Below are 15,721 nucleotides of genomic sequence, written 5' to 3'. Positions count from 1 at the left end.
GGGGACGCCGCCCTAGGTAACTGTGTTAAATCATTTCATTTACCACGATCTCTCATCTAACGTCACTCATCATTTAATGCAATTGATTTCATTTGATTATGTAACTGTTCATTCTCATAACTTTATTGCATTCATTTTCAAATCCGTCTCTATAAATACATTTCAAATCATAACGTTTATCTTTTTCGCTCCCATTCTCTCTTTCTTCTTGCATGCATTTTTGCAACCTTTTCAGTCTCTTCTCAAACCCTAAGCGCAAACCCAGATCTTGTTCTTCAAACGTCTGTTCTGTTTCAATGGCCGCTTCATCATCTCACAATGTTGGCTCATCTGTTCCTCTCCATCTTCAAGAAGAAGAAAATCAGCAAATCACTCCGGTTATTGCCTGTTCTATTCCCAAGAAGGATTTGGAAGTTATCTGTGAACTCATGGTAGACTTTGATAGTCTTGAAGAACATAACTTTCGTCTTAAGGAAGATATCATTTTTCAAGGATGGGCTTCACTGTTTGCTGAGTTCTATGGACCAGTTTACCCAGATCTTGTAAAGGAATTTTGGATGCATGCAGTTGTCGCTCCTAAATCTATTCCGTCTTTCGTCCATGGGAAGTTCGTGGTCGTTACTGAGAACATCCTGAGAATGATGTTCGATCTGAGAAACCCTGAGGGTGCTTTTGAAATCGATCAAAGGGCTGATTGGGATGATGTGTTGTCTACTCTCTACACTGACGTAAAGGAGACAAAACGTGTCAAGGACATGAGGGATCTTTATAAAATCTGGACCAAGATTCTCCTGGGATGTTTCTATCACAGGAAAGGAACACATGCTACAGATTTCATCAATAATGAGCAGAAATACATTCTGTATTGCATTGTTACTCAGAAGAAGGTTGATGTTATCTACATAATCTTCAATCACATGTGGAATGCTGTGAGGGATTCCAGAAATGCCTTCAGAGTGAAGAATTGTACTATCATTCCTTTTGGAAGAATCATTACAAACCCTCTGGTTCACTCCAAGATTGTTGAGAACCTGGAAGCTGAAGGTACCATCAAAGACCTTGTAGTTACCACTAGAAGTTGCTTGAACGCTCTCACTTTGAGAAAGATGAATGTCATTGATGCTATTATCAAAACCCTTCAACCTCTTCCTGGAGCAAGAAGTAGAAGAGATCCTATTCTTGCTGACTTTGAACCCTTCTTCAGAAGTGAGGTACCAGGAGTCAGAACTAGATATCTAAAGTCTCTCAAGGAAGATGAAGGAGTAAAAGATCAAGAAAAAGGTGCTCCTACTAAAAAGGGTCGCAAGAAAACTTCTACTTCTAGGGCTGCTGCCTCAGAAGATGTTTCAGAAGCTATTCTTGAAGCTACTGAAAAGAAGGAAAGAAGGACCAAAAGAAAATTTGATCATCCTTCTGATAATCAGGTGAAGGTAGTTCAGAATGTAGCTGCTGCTACTGTTGAAAAAGTTGTTCCAGAAGAAGTTATTGCTGAAGTTGTTCAGGCTGTTTCAATTGAATTTGAAAAGAATAAGAATGAGGCTGCTGAAAAGAAGAAGAAGAAGAAGAAGTCGAATAAAAATGTTGAAATTGTTAAAGCTGTTGAGAAGAAGATCAGAAAAAGGAAGTTAATAATTAATGCCTCTGATGAAGATGAGGATGTTCAAGAAGCTGTGAATCAGCAAGCAGAAGCTATGAATCAGCATGTTAAAATCTCTCAAGGACCAACAACTCAAGCAGTTGATGGTCAGAAGGTTGCTATTAATGAGAAGGAAGCTCTGGAATCTGCCAGAAGGAGAGAAATCTCTCGTGGTAAGGCAAAGATTGTGGTAGAGCAGAAGAGTAAGAAGCAGAAGAAGCTTGAGGCTGTGTTCGAAGCTGTTCAGAAGGTATCCAAAGGTATACATTTCTCTGAACCTGATTTTGTTCCTACTTTACATTCAGAAGTTGCACCAATAGCTGTTGCCCAAACCCCTGAACCAGTAAATCAACCAGATAAAGCCCCATCAGAATCACCCATAAAAGCCCATGTTCTCACACCTCCCTCTTCTCCTGTAACCAAAATCCTTACTCCTCCTCCTTCACCCATTCCAGATGTCTCCATTCCTTCCTCTCCACCCGCAACCAACCTTGCTTCTGACCAGATCCTTGATAACCCTGTTCTTGATATACCACCCCTACAAACTCTCTTTCCACCTCACACAAATATATCCACTTCTCAACCACCTCCTCATGCAAACTTTGAACCTATTCCTTCCACCTCTCAAAACAATCCAGTTGTTTCTAATCTTCCAAATTCTGCATCACATGAGCAATTGCTCCGTGATTGCAACTACACTCCCAAGCCTCGCCCCGAAGCTGAAATGGTAGTGTTAGATTCTGTAACTCGGTTTTTTGCGAACTGACTCCTTGCTGTTTCTTTCTTTTATTATTTTTTATTTTTTGCAAGAGTCGCCACCGACTTTTATTTTGTCCAATATTTAGGAAAGGCATAAAAGAACAGAAAAAAGACCTTTTGACAGATTTAGGGTTCGGGGGGTTGGTTATACAAAGGGAAGGTTTTAAGCACCCTTTGTATCCATGGTTATCCATGGGCTCTTAATTGCTTAACTCACTTTTTAAATGCTTTATTGATTTGAAAATAGAAGAAGTGAAGATGGACAATATGTCACATAGGTCTCTGAAGAGTTTCACCGGGAATAATGCCCTTCAAATACCAGATGAAAGTTTTGAAAATAGATGAGAAGTTTTGAAAATACGTTGTTTGAAAATGAAAGTGTTTGAGCAAGCAATTAGGAATTATCTACTCTCAATTTATAAGATCTTTCCTATGCATTTAATACTTTTCTTAAATGATGGTATGATTAAAAAAAAGTAATAAGAGGGAAAACCATAGAGGTGCAAGTGTGCAAAGTGCTTTTTTTAGTTTTATCTTGATTATTAATGTTTTAGCTCAAAGGTATAAATATGGTCCAAGTGGACAAAAGGAAAATGACGGAAACATAAACAATGCGTCCAAATGGACAAAGAAAAAATAGCGGAAGCATAAATAATATGTCCAAATGGACAAAGAGAAAATAGCAGAAACATAAATAATATGTCCAAATGGACAAAGAGAAAATAGCGGAAACATAAATAATATGTCCAAATGGACAAAGAAAAAATAGCAGAAATATAAATAATATGTCCAAATGGACAAAGAAAAAATAGCAGAAATATAAATAATATGTCCAAATGGACAAAGAAAAAATAGCAGAAATATAAATAATATGTCCAAATGGACAAAGAAAAAATAGCAGAAATATAAATAATATGTCCAAATGGACAAAGAAAAAATAGCAGAAATATAAATAATATGTCCAAATGGACAAAGTAAAAATAGCAGAAATATAAATAATATGTCCAAATGGACAAAGAAAAAATAGCAGAAATATAAATAATATGTCCAAATGGACAAAGAAAAAATAACAGAAATATAAATAATATGTCCAAATGGACAAAGAAAAAATAGCAGAAATATAAATAATATGTCCAAATGGACAAAGAAAAAATAGCAGAAATATAAATAATATGTCCAAATGGACAAAGAAAAAATAGCAGAAATATAAATAATATGTCCAAATGGACAAAGAGAAAATAACATAAACATAAATATGATGAATGATAAAATAAAGTATAAAGCAAGAAATATAAAGAACAATATAATAAAATGCGGAATTTAAAGTTAATTGTTAGTATGTTAGCACGCGAATCATCTTGAAGCTAGTCAAGTATATCCACGATGTTAGTGAAGATCGATGGTGAGTGAATGATGATCTCAGATTTAAAGTTAATGAAAATTTATCAGAAGCTTGATAGAATCATAGCGACTACACGATAAATTTCCAAAAGTCTTAATATCAAATAATATACAAAAATAAATATAAAACAAATTAAACTTAATTCATTCTTTTTGTGATTTTTTTGGAATTGATTTTAAGTTAATTAACAAGCTAATTAAACAAATAATTATACAAATAATTAAACTTAACAAGAAAAATATTATTTTATATGTCAAAAATTAGATTATAAAAAATATAAACCTAAATCTAAAAGGAAAATATTTTTGGAGTTTTTTGATTGGTTGAAAATAATTAAAAAAAAGCAATATTTACATAATTACTAATTAATTAAGCAAAATAAATTAATTATGAAAAGAAATAAAATATTTTTATGTTAAAAATTAAATAAACATTTTATCAACTTAAAACTAAAATTAAAACATTTTTTTTGAGAAATTAAAAATATGCATAAATATGGAGTTTTTATTTCATGAACTCCTAACACTACTACATATTAAAAATTACATTGTACTTACTCTATGATGTCCCAAGAGTGGAATAGAGTGATTGAAATTGATTGAAAGTGGCTATTTGAATGAGCCTTGATTTTTACAAGTTTCTTGAAACTTTTGCAAAAAATATAAGCTTAAGCTATGACTTTGTGGTGATTGTTGTTGTTCTTTGTGTTCCTCCCCCTTTTTTTTCTCTCCTTGAATGAAGAAAATGAAGCTCTATTTATAGGCAAAGAGATATGATCATAAAGCCTTGCAAGTGGAAATTGTCATGATTGATTTTGTGGAAAAAGAATGGAATATTCTTTTATGCTAGGTTAAAAAACTTAACCATAGTTTAATCACTCAAGTATTATTCTCTTCAATCTTGAAATAATATCTTTAAGCATCTTGAATTGGTCTTGATTGGCAACCATAAGCATCTTTGATAATATCTTTGAATTATCTCACTTTAATTAAACTTTAAATGAATAAAATTTAATTAAAATGAAATAAAAATGTCATGAGTCATGGATATGTTGTGAATATCTTTAAACATATGAGAATCAAGATTGAATCACAAAAGAATTGGCCTTTTTGAAAAAAAAAAATCAAATTTTGGTCATTACTTGTTTCATGCATTTTTCCAAAAAAGGTCAACTTCATCAAGGCATATCTCCCTCAATTTTGATCCTATGAAAGTGTTCCTTTACTTTTTGGAAAGACCAAGATATCCTCTACAAGCCACTTTGGAAGCGTTTTTGCATTTGGAGAAGTTATTTTGATGATATGGGCTTTGACAAAAAACTGCTTTTTGTTGACTTTGAAAATGACCTGTAATGTTTTGGCTTATATCTCTTAGGCGGAAGCATTTCTTGACCTTGGTCCCAACATCAAAGTTGTAGAGAATTGAATTTCCTTGAGAATGAGCTTTGGTTGGAATTTTCCTGATAAATTATGAGAGAGTTATGGTCGGTCAAAGTTCAGTTGACTTTTAGGTAAAAAACTCTAATTTTGCAATTTTGAGTTTTGTCGATTTCTGAACTTTTCTTGATGAATTAAGATCAACCATTGATCACATGATGAATCTTTTGACAAAATATGGATGTTGACAAAAAATTGCATTTTTGACTGTCTGTTGACTTTTTGGTCAAACTGGTCGTCTGTTGACTGTTTGAGCTGTTGACTGTGCGTCCGAGCGAATCGAAGTTTGAAAATTTGTCTGGTGGTACTTTGAGACATATGGAGATCCATGAAATCCATTTGAGGTCTCAAAAACTCGTTCTCCTGAAAAAAACAAAAACCCTAGTTAGGGACTGTTTGTGTAGGACACAGTTAGGCGTACCTGATTTTTGTGCAGTGTTGAGTCTCTGTTGATCACGTGATTATCAGAAGAATTCTAGAACAAAATCTTGGAAATTTGAAGTGCGAAAAATTGATTTGACTGATGGTACAAACACGGAGAATTGCGCTGATAGCGGGTTTGACTGGTAACTGAGCAGTATAATCTGAAACCTGGACTCCGCGCCTGCAAATTTTAATTCTGTACCAACTGCGTCAGCATTATTTATCTGAAAATAAATCTGAAATAAACAGTGTATGAAGTGATAAACAGTATTTGGCGTTTATGTAAGAATAAATTTAACAGCGAACCAAAATACTGTATAAAAAATTCTAAAAATTGAGTATTTATAAAATCAGGATATTTATGAAATAAAAATCCAAGATTGTATAAAACTCCAAATTTTTAGACAGAAGTCTGTTGACTTCTCTTTGAAAAAAAAGACGCGGGCAAATTTTGGGGTATAACAATAATGATCATAACACTTAGAAAATGATGGGATCTGAGAGGTCAAAAATTGGAGTGCAACAGATTCTGACAATGAAGCAGAATCTTCTTATAGGTTGGATAGAGAGCCTCAACCCTATTCTGTCCCTAACCCTGACTCTCCAATAACCAAAATAAAATCCCGCCGACAATACCCTATTGGTGTAATTTTTGAATTGGTAAAGAGGAATCTCAGAAGAGTCTCTGATACTCTCAGAATCGTTGAAAGTGCTGGCCTGAATGATGTCGCTATGCGAAAATTCTGGAGAATCTTCCGAAGAAAAGCAGATGCTTGTTTTGAAGAACTTCAGGAAGTTTGTGTAGAAGATGCTCCACGGCCTTGTGGTATTCTGAGAAGTTATGAAGACTTTTGGTTCGCTCGTCTCGGAGGGAGATATATCTTTGAGGAGAAGCTTGTCATACCCCAAAATTTACCCGATATAATCCATATCTTCTAATTTATTAAGGGTGTTAAAAATTAAGAGCCATAGGGTTTAATATATCTATTATTAAACTCGGCCTCTTATAAAATTCCCTTGTAAATCGGTTGAAATAAAATAGGGGTTGGAATAGCAAGTATTTTTTGGGATCCAAATAATGGGCCCAATTATTACAGAAAAAAGTTCTATCATTTTTTTTTGGGATGTTATTTGTGTTTCACTAACACTTTGTTTTTATTTTAGTATTAATATCTTTTAATTTTACTAACTAATTATTGTTGTTTTTTTTAAGATTATTAATTAGTATTAGTTATTATTAGGAGTATTATTATTAATTATTAGAATTAGGATGTTTATATTATTATTAGGATTATTTTTATATATTAGAATTATTAGGTGTAGTTTATTAAGTTAATTGGGCATTAGGCCCATTAGAAAAAAAACCTAATTGTTGTATTATAAAAGGGATGACTTTGTCAGCCAATGGGGGGAGGCCGAAAAAAAAAACAACAAAAATCAACCCTATTCCAATATCCCAGGCACGTTAATAAAAGGAGGAGGTGGCTGCATCAAGAAAGGAGGACTTTTGAGCGGCAAAGAAAGCCTTATAGCTAGGCTGCAGAAATCGTGAATCATAGGAACAAGATTGATATCATTGTAAACATCTGAATCGGATTCTCATTGCTCCCGGGACGTGAATCGACTCTAACCATCAACCGAAACAGACCGAAACATGCTCCTGTGTTCATGATGCCTGTAATCGCAAATGACTCACGGAGAAGAAGGGGGCCTGGTACCGCTGTCGCACGCGTTTAAGAGTGGGAATCAAGCCATTGTTTTTATTTAGTTTATGACGTGTGAGATAATATCAGCGAGCAAGTCATGGTCTGGTGGTGAAAGGTGTTTCCACGTTTCCTTGTGCAAGGGCAGGGGTTCGATCCCTGCCTCCTGCAGATTCGCATATTTTTTTCCCTTCCCTTGTAAATGTGCAGGTACAGATCCAGTGCTCTAGAGTCCCCAGGCCTCACCGTATGCCCTCACGCAATAGCCCTTGATTTCAGCACTGGCTTGATCCAACGTACAAGAAGATGATGCGCCCACCATACACCCTCGGAGGCTTCCCACACAGAATCACAGCCAGGTTCTTCTACATATTTTTCTATTTTATTTAGTTATTTAGAGTGAATATCAATTAATTATATTTAATTGGATTTATTTATTTAATTAGGATTACATATAAAAATAGGATTAGGATTCAAACTAGGACTAGGGTAGAATTATATTTCCCGATTATTCGATGATTCGATTTAATTGATTTTAATCAATTTTAATTTATTTAATTAATTTAAATGGATATTAAAAAAATCACAAAAATCCTAGAAAGGTCGAGGCATTAGGGTTTACCCAATCCCATTTGCCCAAAGTATCAAAGATATTAGGATTTAATTTATTATTCGTTCCGACTAAATCTATTGGTCGCGATGGTTAATAATCGATTAATTTAATTAATCAAATCCTATAAATTAAAATTCAAATAAATTTATTTTGCTAAATGGTTTTAACCATCTTATTGGTTATGATGATTAGCATATTTCCCCTTATCAATTCGTTATTATTTGTAATCGAAACTATCGGTTATGAGGGGTAACGATAAATTAATAAATTAATAATTAAAATACATCAATTTGCTAAAAGTGATAATCGAATTAATCGATTAGAATTGCCAGCAATCCTTTATTAATCTGTTAACTATGGTGATCAAACCTATTGATCATTGCGGTTAATTGTGCCAAATCAGGGTTGTACGCCCGAAACATCTAAAATACACTAAACCACAATACTACAGGATTTTTATCCTGGGCAACTCAAAATGCCCTTTCAAATCAAATTCAAACTGCGATAGGCAATTCGAAGAGCCTCAAAACAATTTCAAAACAACTTCACACAATCTCTATAATCAATTCTAAGGCGTACAATCCTGTCTCCCGAACTACGTTGACTCTGATCCTCCCTAAGGAGGTACGTAGGCACTTGGCAACAAGGCGAGTCCCCTTCCCAAAAATCTCAATTTTCCCCTTCTCATTTCCTTAGCTATTAACCTCTGTAATTTTGCTATAAACCTTTACCTTAGATTCAAAGCCAATAGGAAAGGGTTGAGGGTGCCTAACACCTTCCCTCGACCTGAATATAGTAACTTACCCTGAATCTCACATCTACGTAGGGTTTCCTATTCGCCCTTCAGAATAGGTGGCGACTCTCTAAGTTATAATTTTTAGGCAGGTTGCTACAGCTGGCGACTCTGCTGGGGACACACTTAACAGTGAATTACTATGCTCCTATAGGTTTTGGCAGGGTTTAGGTTTTTTGGCAAACTTTTTTCGGGTTTGGCAAATACGCCAAAAATTAGGGTTTATTTATTTTTTGTAAATATCTATTTTTTTTAATTTTTTGTTATTCATTTATTTGTGAATATATATTTTTAAATATTTGTTGCTTTAATACATTGTCTAAACTATAAGCGGCTGGATTTCGAGGTTAGTTTTTAAATATTTAAATTTAAATTTATTTATTTATTTACTTATTCTAAGGTTCATTTATTTATAGCAATTTAATTAAAATATTTATTTAAATGTATATTTTTATTTCTATTGCATCTGTTGGGTATATTATATTGTTGTTAAAACCTAAGTGTGGGAGTTAACTTTGAGACCAATAGGGGAGTATGAATCGCCTACGAGTCTCATTGATAACTCCACTCGGAGTGGGTTGGGTATTCGGAAAGGTCCGAAACGAAGCTTGACTTTGTGGAGGGCTGGACTGGATACTTAGCTGATCTCTCTGAGAACCTACCCCAAAAATTCGAACCTCATGGATAAAATGAGTTGTTCTAAAACCCAAAGAGACAAAAAGTCTCGGAGGCTACGAACGACCCCATGAGACCTTCTAGAACCCCCCTATAAAAAGGTTGGCTCCCAAGAGCCGCTACGTCGAACCTATGAACTTAGGACTTTCGTGCTTTTGTGCTTACTATATGCTTGCAATTTATATACTTCGAATATCTATGCGTTTCAATTTTGCAGGTATCCCTACGTATTCCCTAGCCTGTAGGGATTATATTTCTAAAAAATGTATCCTTCATACGAGGGACATCTTTGTTAGCATACGTCAATTGGCCTCTCGATGGCCATGAGATTTAGTGACTGTCTCGAACGGTCACCTCGTGCTTCCGTCTATGCATTCCCTAGCCTGTAGGGATTTTATTTCTAAAATCACTTCCTTCGTACGAAGGACATCTTTACTAATGCGCGTCGATTGGTCTCTCGATGACCATGAGATCTAGTGACTGTCTAGAACGGTCACCCCGTGCTTACGTGTTTCATCCCTAGCCTGTAGGGATTTCACTTCGTCTTATATCGTCCTTAGATAGGTTGTGTTCCGCATAGAGAACCTTCCCACGAGGGACATCTTCGTAAGTACACGTCGAACGACCTCTCGAAGGTCATGAGACTTGGTGATTATCCAGAACGGTCATCAGTTGCTACTTTCCGCATACTTCCTAACCTTTTCCCAATGGCGTGTCATAATATCTAACTTACAATAATTTCATTAGGGTCTAATGTCACCCCTAAATCCGCATAGGTTATCCTTAGGATTATATTTTTCGCACGTCCGCATTGCATTACATATAAGGGTTCATAATATGCAAAAAAATAAAGGAGTCCTTTTGCATACGAATGCATTTGCATTTTCATGCATTCATGCATTTACATTCACATTTGCATTTCTACCTTCGCCCGCATCCATACTTACCGTGCTAGCCGGTTTCCCGAAGCTCCCAAAGAAATAAGAGGATCGTCACCTATGGAGAAAGAAAGATAAATTGTTGAGAAAGATCTCGGCCTTACTACAAAAAAAAGAGGATGTCTTCCACCATGCCAACCACGCATGTCCTTGCCTTGTCGTAACAGGATCATAAATACATCAAAGGTTATCATCGAGCAAGGATTAGTTCAACAAAGGAATTCCCTCATAGATACACTTAAGAGGTATCTAGTCATAAAGGGGTTCATCTTAGAACATATCAAATTTACAAGGACGCTCTACAATAACCTGAGGGCAAAGATCAGTCCAACTGGGGCAATGCATAACTACGATGGAGAAAAGGCGACGTGTGTCAATTCCACACCACGGGGCAAAAGGGTCGTAGATTTCTATACCAATCTACAAAATCTGGACGTCGCAAATAATGTGATACTATCCTTTAGAAAAAGCAAAAGAGGTTCAGTCAAAGGAAACTCATGAAGTTCCGATACGACGAAAACCCACCGCTTACAATTATTTCCGACAGGTTTGACGTGCCCAAGGAGAATTCGAGATTACCCTTTTACTTCTACAAGTCTAGGAACTAAGGAGTAAAGCAAGGTCAACGGACTCACAAAGGAGGTTGCCCTTAGGATTAATAGGTTTATCTTTCTAGTTGTAATTCCTACGATCACAAAATGCTATTTGATGTAAAACGTTGTACCTTTCGAATAGTAATTCAATAAAATAATCATGCATGTTTTGAAATCAATTATTTCGCTCCGCTTTTGCATTACTACGACTTTCCATTCCAAATTATCTTTCAAATTATCACTCCCAATCATTAACAAACTTGAGGGAGAATGACGAATACAAATAACTAAGTCCAGCTAAGTATGCTTTCAAGGTAAGACCGAACCGACGATGTACAGGCATTGTTTCAATCCCCAAACAGTGGAGAAATAAGGATGTTAATCCCTCGTTACCCCCTCGAGCCAGGAGTTGGAGTTTGTTTCTACTTTTTCAATTAAACCTTGATTTCAACCAGGGGCAGGGTAGATTTCAATTAATTCAATGATGTACTTTGGTTGTCAAGAGAATCAGTCAATCCAAGCATAGGGATCAAGCAAAGTTTCAAGCATATCTTCTTCCTCGCGTTCATCCAAGGTTGAGGAAGCAAATGAAGATAACATTCACAACAATATTCTTCCTCAATACATCATTCAAGATCGAGGAAGTGTCAAAGTCGAAGCTTACAAATCAAAAACAAGGCAGTCACAATATTCAATATTCAACATACAAGGATCAAATATCAAAAGAGCATTAAAAAAAAAAACGCCCGCTAAGTCAAAATGAAAAATCTTAGGAAAATGACTTAGGCAAAATTAGGGCATCCCGATGGATCACATTCAAAGGAATTGATTCATGCAAAAATAAGGGATAAAAGCGAAATACAAAGGATAGTCTTGTGACTGCTAAACCATCAAAGCTTCACATCAATGCTTGGGTCTTTACAACATTTTTCATCGGTGCTTGGATCCCTACTAAGGCTTCTGCTCAACATTAAAACTGAAACGATTCTCTTACAAACAAAGCACGTCCATTGGATTAGGCGAATTTTTAGGACTTGGAGAACATCAAGGAGAAAGGGGTGGGCTAAATAAATTTTGAGCCTTATATCCATTGTTCTTAAACCACGAACCAAGCCAAGATACAACATTCAAAAGTCCTAATTGAGGTAAGGTTAACTATGAAAGCATATTAAGCAGGATTTGTTATACTGACTCCAAAAGTTTGTTAACACTATTTCTAATCACTACGCTTCTTCAAGCATTCATTTCTAACCATCTAGTCCTAATTCATGGCGGACTTCAATTTCAAAACTTGCATGCGCATCACATTAGAGTTACTTCCCAAAGGGTACAACGCCATCCACGAATATACACTTAGCACAAAGGCGATCATTTCTGATAAAGACTCTTGAATGGGGAAACCACGTCCAGAGGGTTTTCCTAAACAGGGGCATACAATCAAACATCCTATTAACTAGGGGCATTCTTCCTAAGGTTCAATTGACTTGGGTCACATCTCGAAGCAATCTCAATTAGGGGCATGTCAAGCATGGGATAAATTCAAAACGGATAGAAAACCATGGATAACCCTCCATATCCTGGAGATCAAGGGCACACCCTTCAATCTAAACATCGAAGCATATGACAAAACTATTTGCTGGGGCACTTCCCTCATAAGCATCTTTTTCCACGAAAATACTGGGGCAATGGATAGCAAATCCATAAGACGCATAACAAAAGGAAAAGGCGTCTTCACACTTTACAACCTCGAATCAATCTTTCTCCTAACTACGATCTTCAAAGTTCAAACAAAACAGGTATCGGGAAATCGCGCTAGCATCACACCCCACCTTACCAAACAAACCTGCAACTCCAGCGAACTATATACACTTTGGTTATTAATAACCTATCATTGGAGCATCATACAAATACATACAAATCATGCATTACATACATTGGTTGATACATTACACCGTAACTTTTTATGTAGTCTTCTTTAAGACGAATCTCACGATCCTTTCTAGGAATTTCCTCAAGCAGTCTTATTCAAGACGAATTGTCATCCTTTTCGGGAATCTCCTCAGGTAGTCTTTTTCAAGACATTCTTTTTAGGTAGTCTTCTCTAAGACAATCATCGCCATTTCCAAAAAAAACCTTTTCAGGTAGTCTTCTTCAAGACATTCTTTTTCTAAGTACCTTTTGAGGTAGTCTTCTTCAAGACATTCTTCTTCTAAGCACCTCTTCAGGTAGTCTCCCTCGAGACATTCTTGTCCTAAGTACCTTTTCAGATAACCTCTTTCAAAAAAACAATTTGTCATCCCTCTCAGGAACCTCTTCAGGTAGTCTTCTTTAAGACATCTTTCAACCTTTTCAGGTAGTCGTCTTTAAAGACATTCTTCATTCCCTGCTAAGAACTTTTCCAGGTGATCTTCTTTAAGACAAATTTCTACCTACTCTAAGAGCCTCTACAGGTGGTCTTCTCTAAGACAAATTGCTACCATTTCGAAAAACTTTTTCAGGTAGTCTTCTTCAAGACAAACATTCACATCCATTCAAAAGACCTTTTCGGGTAATCTTACAGATGACATTACTTCGTTCCACTCATTACGTCAACCAAGCATACGCATATGCATAAGCATACATAAACATTACAAAGCCAGCATAATCATAGTCAGGGTATAAGCGCAAGCATGGAATAAACAAGTTCAAAGGGTTTGAGGAGATAAAACCATGAGATTGCATCAGCATTAGCATACATGCATACGCATTAGCATTAGCATATACATATCACAAAAGCCCAATTTTTATTGGCAATCCAAACCATTACAAAGTCCAGTTCCCGTCTGGTAGTCAGTCCTCGTCTGACCGTTACATCAAAATTCAAATCATACAACATATGCATGCGTAAGCATTCACACATACGCATTATACAAACAACAGGGGCATGTGCATAACGCATAAGCATGATGCATACGCATTTACAAAATTCTACATAGGTAAATTTCGCGATAACACTCGCGGATAACCCTATTGGTGGTACAGGTAAATTCTGCGATAACACTCGCAGATAACCCTGGTGACATAGGTAAATTTCGCGATAACACTCGCGAATAACCCTATTGGTGGTACAGGTAAATTCTGCGATAACACTCGCAGATAACCCTGGTAACATAGGTAAATTTCGCGATAACACTCGCGAATAACCCTATTGGTGGTACAGGTAAATTCTGCGATAACACTCGCAGATAACCCTGGTAACATAGGTAAATTTCGCGACAACACTCGCGAATAACCCTATTGGTGGTACAGGTAAATTCTGCGATAACACTCGCAGATAACCCTGGTGACACAGGTAAATTCTGCGATGATATTCGCAGATAACCCTGTTGGTGCAGGTGAACTTGCTAGAATTATAGCAAGCAATCCTATTGGGGTCCACAAACTACGGAAACTTACTAGAACTATAGTAAGTGGGGGTTCACAAACTACGGAAACTTACTAGAACTACAGTAAGTGGGGGTTCACAAACTACGGAAACTTACTAGAACTACAGTAAGTGGGGGTTCACAAACTACGGAAACTTACTAGAACTATAGTAAGTGGGGGTTCACAAACTACGGAAACTTACTAGAACTATAGTAAGTGGGGGTTCACAAACTGCGGAAGCCTGCTGACCATAGGAAGCCAATTACACAACCAACAGAAGGTCCTTGCTATTCCTTTTCAGGAACCTTTCCAGGCAGTCTTCTTTAAAGCGTATTTCATCCTTTCTAGGAGCTTTTTCAGGCACACAAGATTTTTAAACCGTTCTTCAATTGAGTTTATCATGTTAGTCCCTCGGCAGTGATATCTTCCAAAACATCATCAATAAACAATCAAAGGTGCTATCTTTCTTTTCAGAATTACTAACGCATCTCAACTAACAATCATGCATCATTCAACTAACATACTTCAGTCATACATAATGCATATGCATACATCACTCTCATTTATTTTTGAGAAGCTCATTGCATCATACATTGCATGCATCATAACATTGCATAAATTTCAGGTTGCCTTTTTAGGCTATGCAACAATCAAAGTACAGGGTCCCTTCCAGAAAGCATATGCTTCGCATTCTGAAGGAGGGTATTCACCTTGGGTGGCATCTTTAAGCCCATCTCCCACAGAGCTTCTTCCCGACAAGAGCAAATTTCAGGGCATTCTCAGTGTTCAATCATCTTCTACCTTTAGATCACGATAGGCAGACGTGCCTATCCGATTCTTCAGGTTTAAGAAGATTGATCAGGGGCAGCTGTCATACCCCAAAATTTACCCGATATAATCCATATCTTCTAATTTATTAAGGGTGTTAAAAATTAAGAGCCATAGGGTTTAATATATCTATTATTAAACTCGGCCTCTTATAAAATTCCCTTGTAAATCGGTTGAAATAAAATAGGGGTTGGAATAGCAAGTATTTTTTTGGGATCCAAATAATGGGTCCAATTATTACAGAAAAAAGTTCTATCATTTTTTTTTTGGGATGTTATTTGTGTTTCACTAACACTTTGTTTTTATTTTAGTATTAATATCTTTTAATTTTACTAACTAATTATTGTTGTTTTTTTTAAGATTATTAATTAGTATTAGTTATTATTAGGAGTATTATTATTAATTATTAGAATTGGGATGTTTATATTATTATTAGGATTATTTTTATATATTAGAATTATTAGGTGTAGTTTATTAAGTTAATTGGGCATTAGGCCCATTAGAAAAAAAACCTAAT

Source organism: Vicia villosa, linkage group LG6 (assembly GCF_029867415.1).
Source record: "Vicia villosa cultivar HV-30 ecotype Madison, WI linkage group LG6, Vvil1.0, whole genome shotgun sequence".
Taxonomy (NCBI): domain Eukaryota; kingdom Viridiplantae; phylum Streptophyta; class Magnoliopsida; order Fabales; family Fabaceae; genus Vicia; species Vicia villosa.
The sequence above is the reverse complement of the archived record's forward strand: the minus strand, read 5'-3'. Positions refer to the sequence as shown.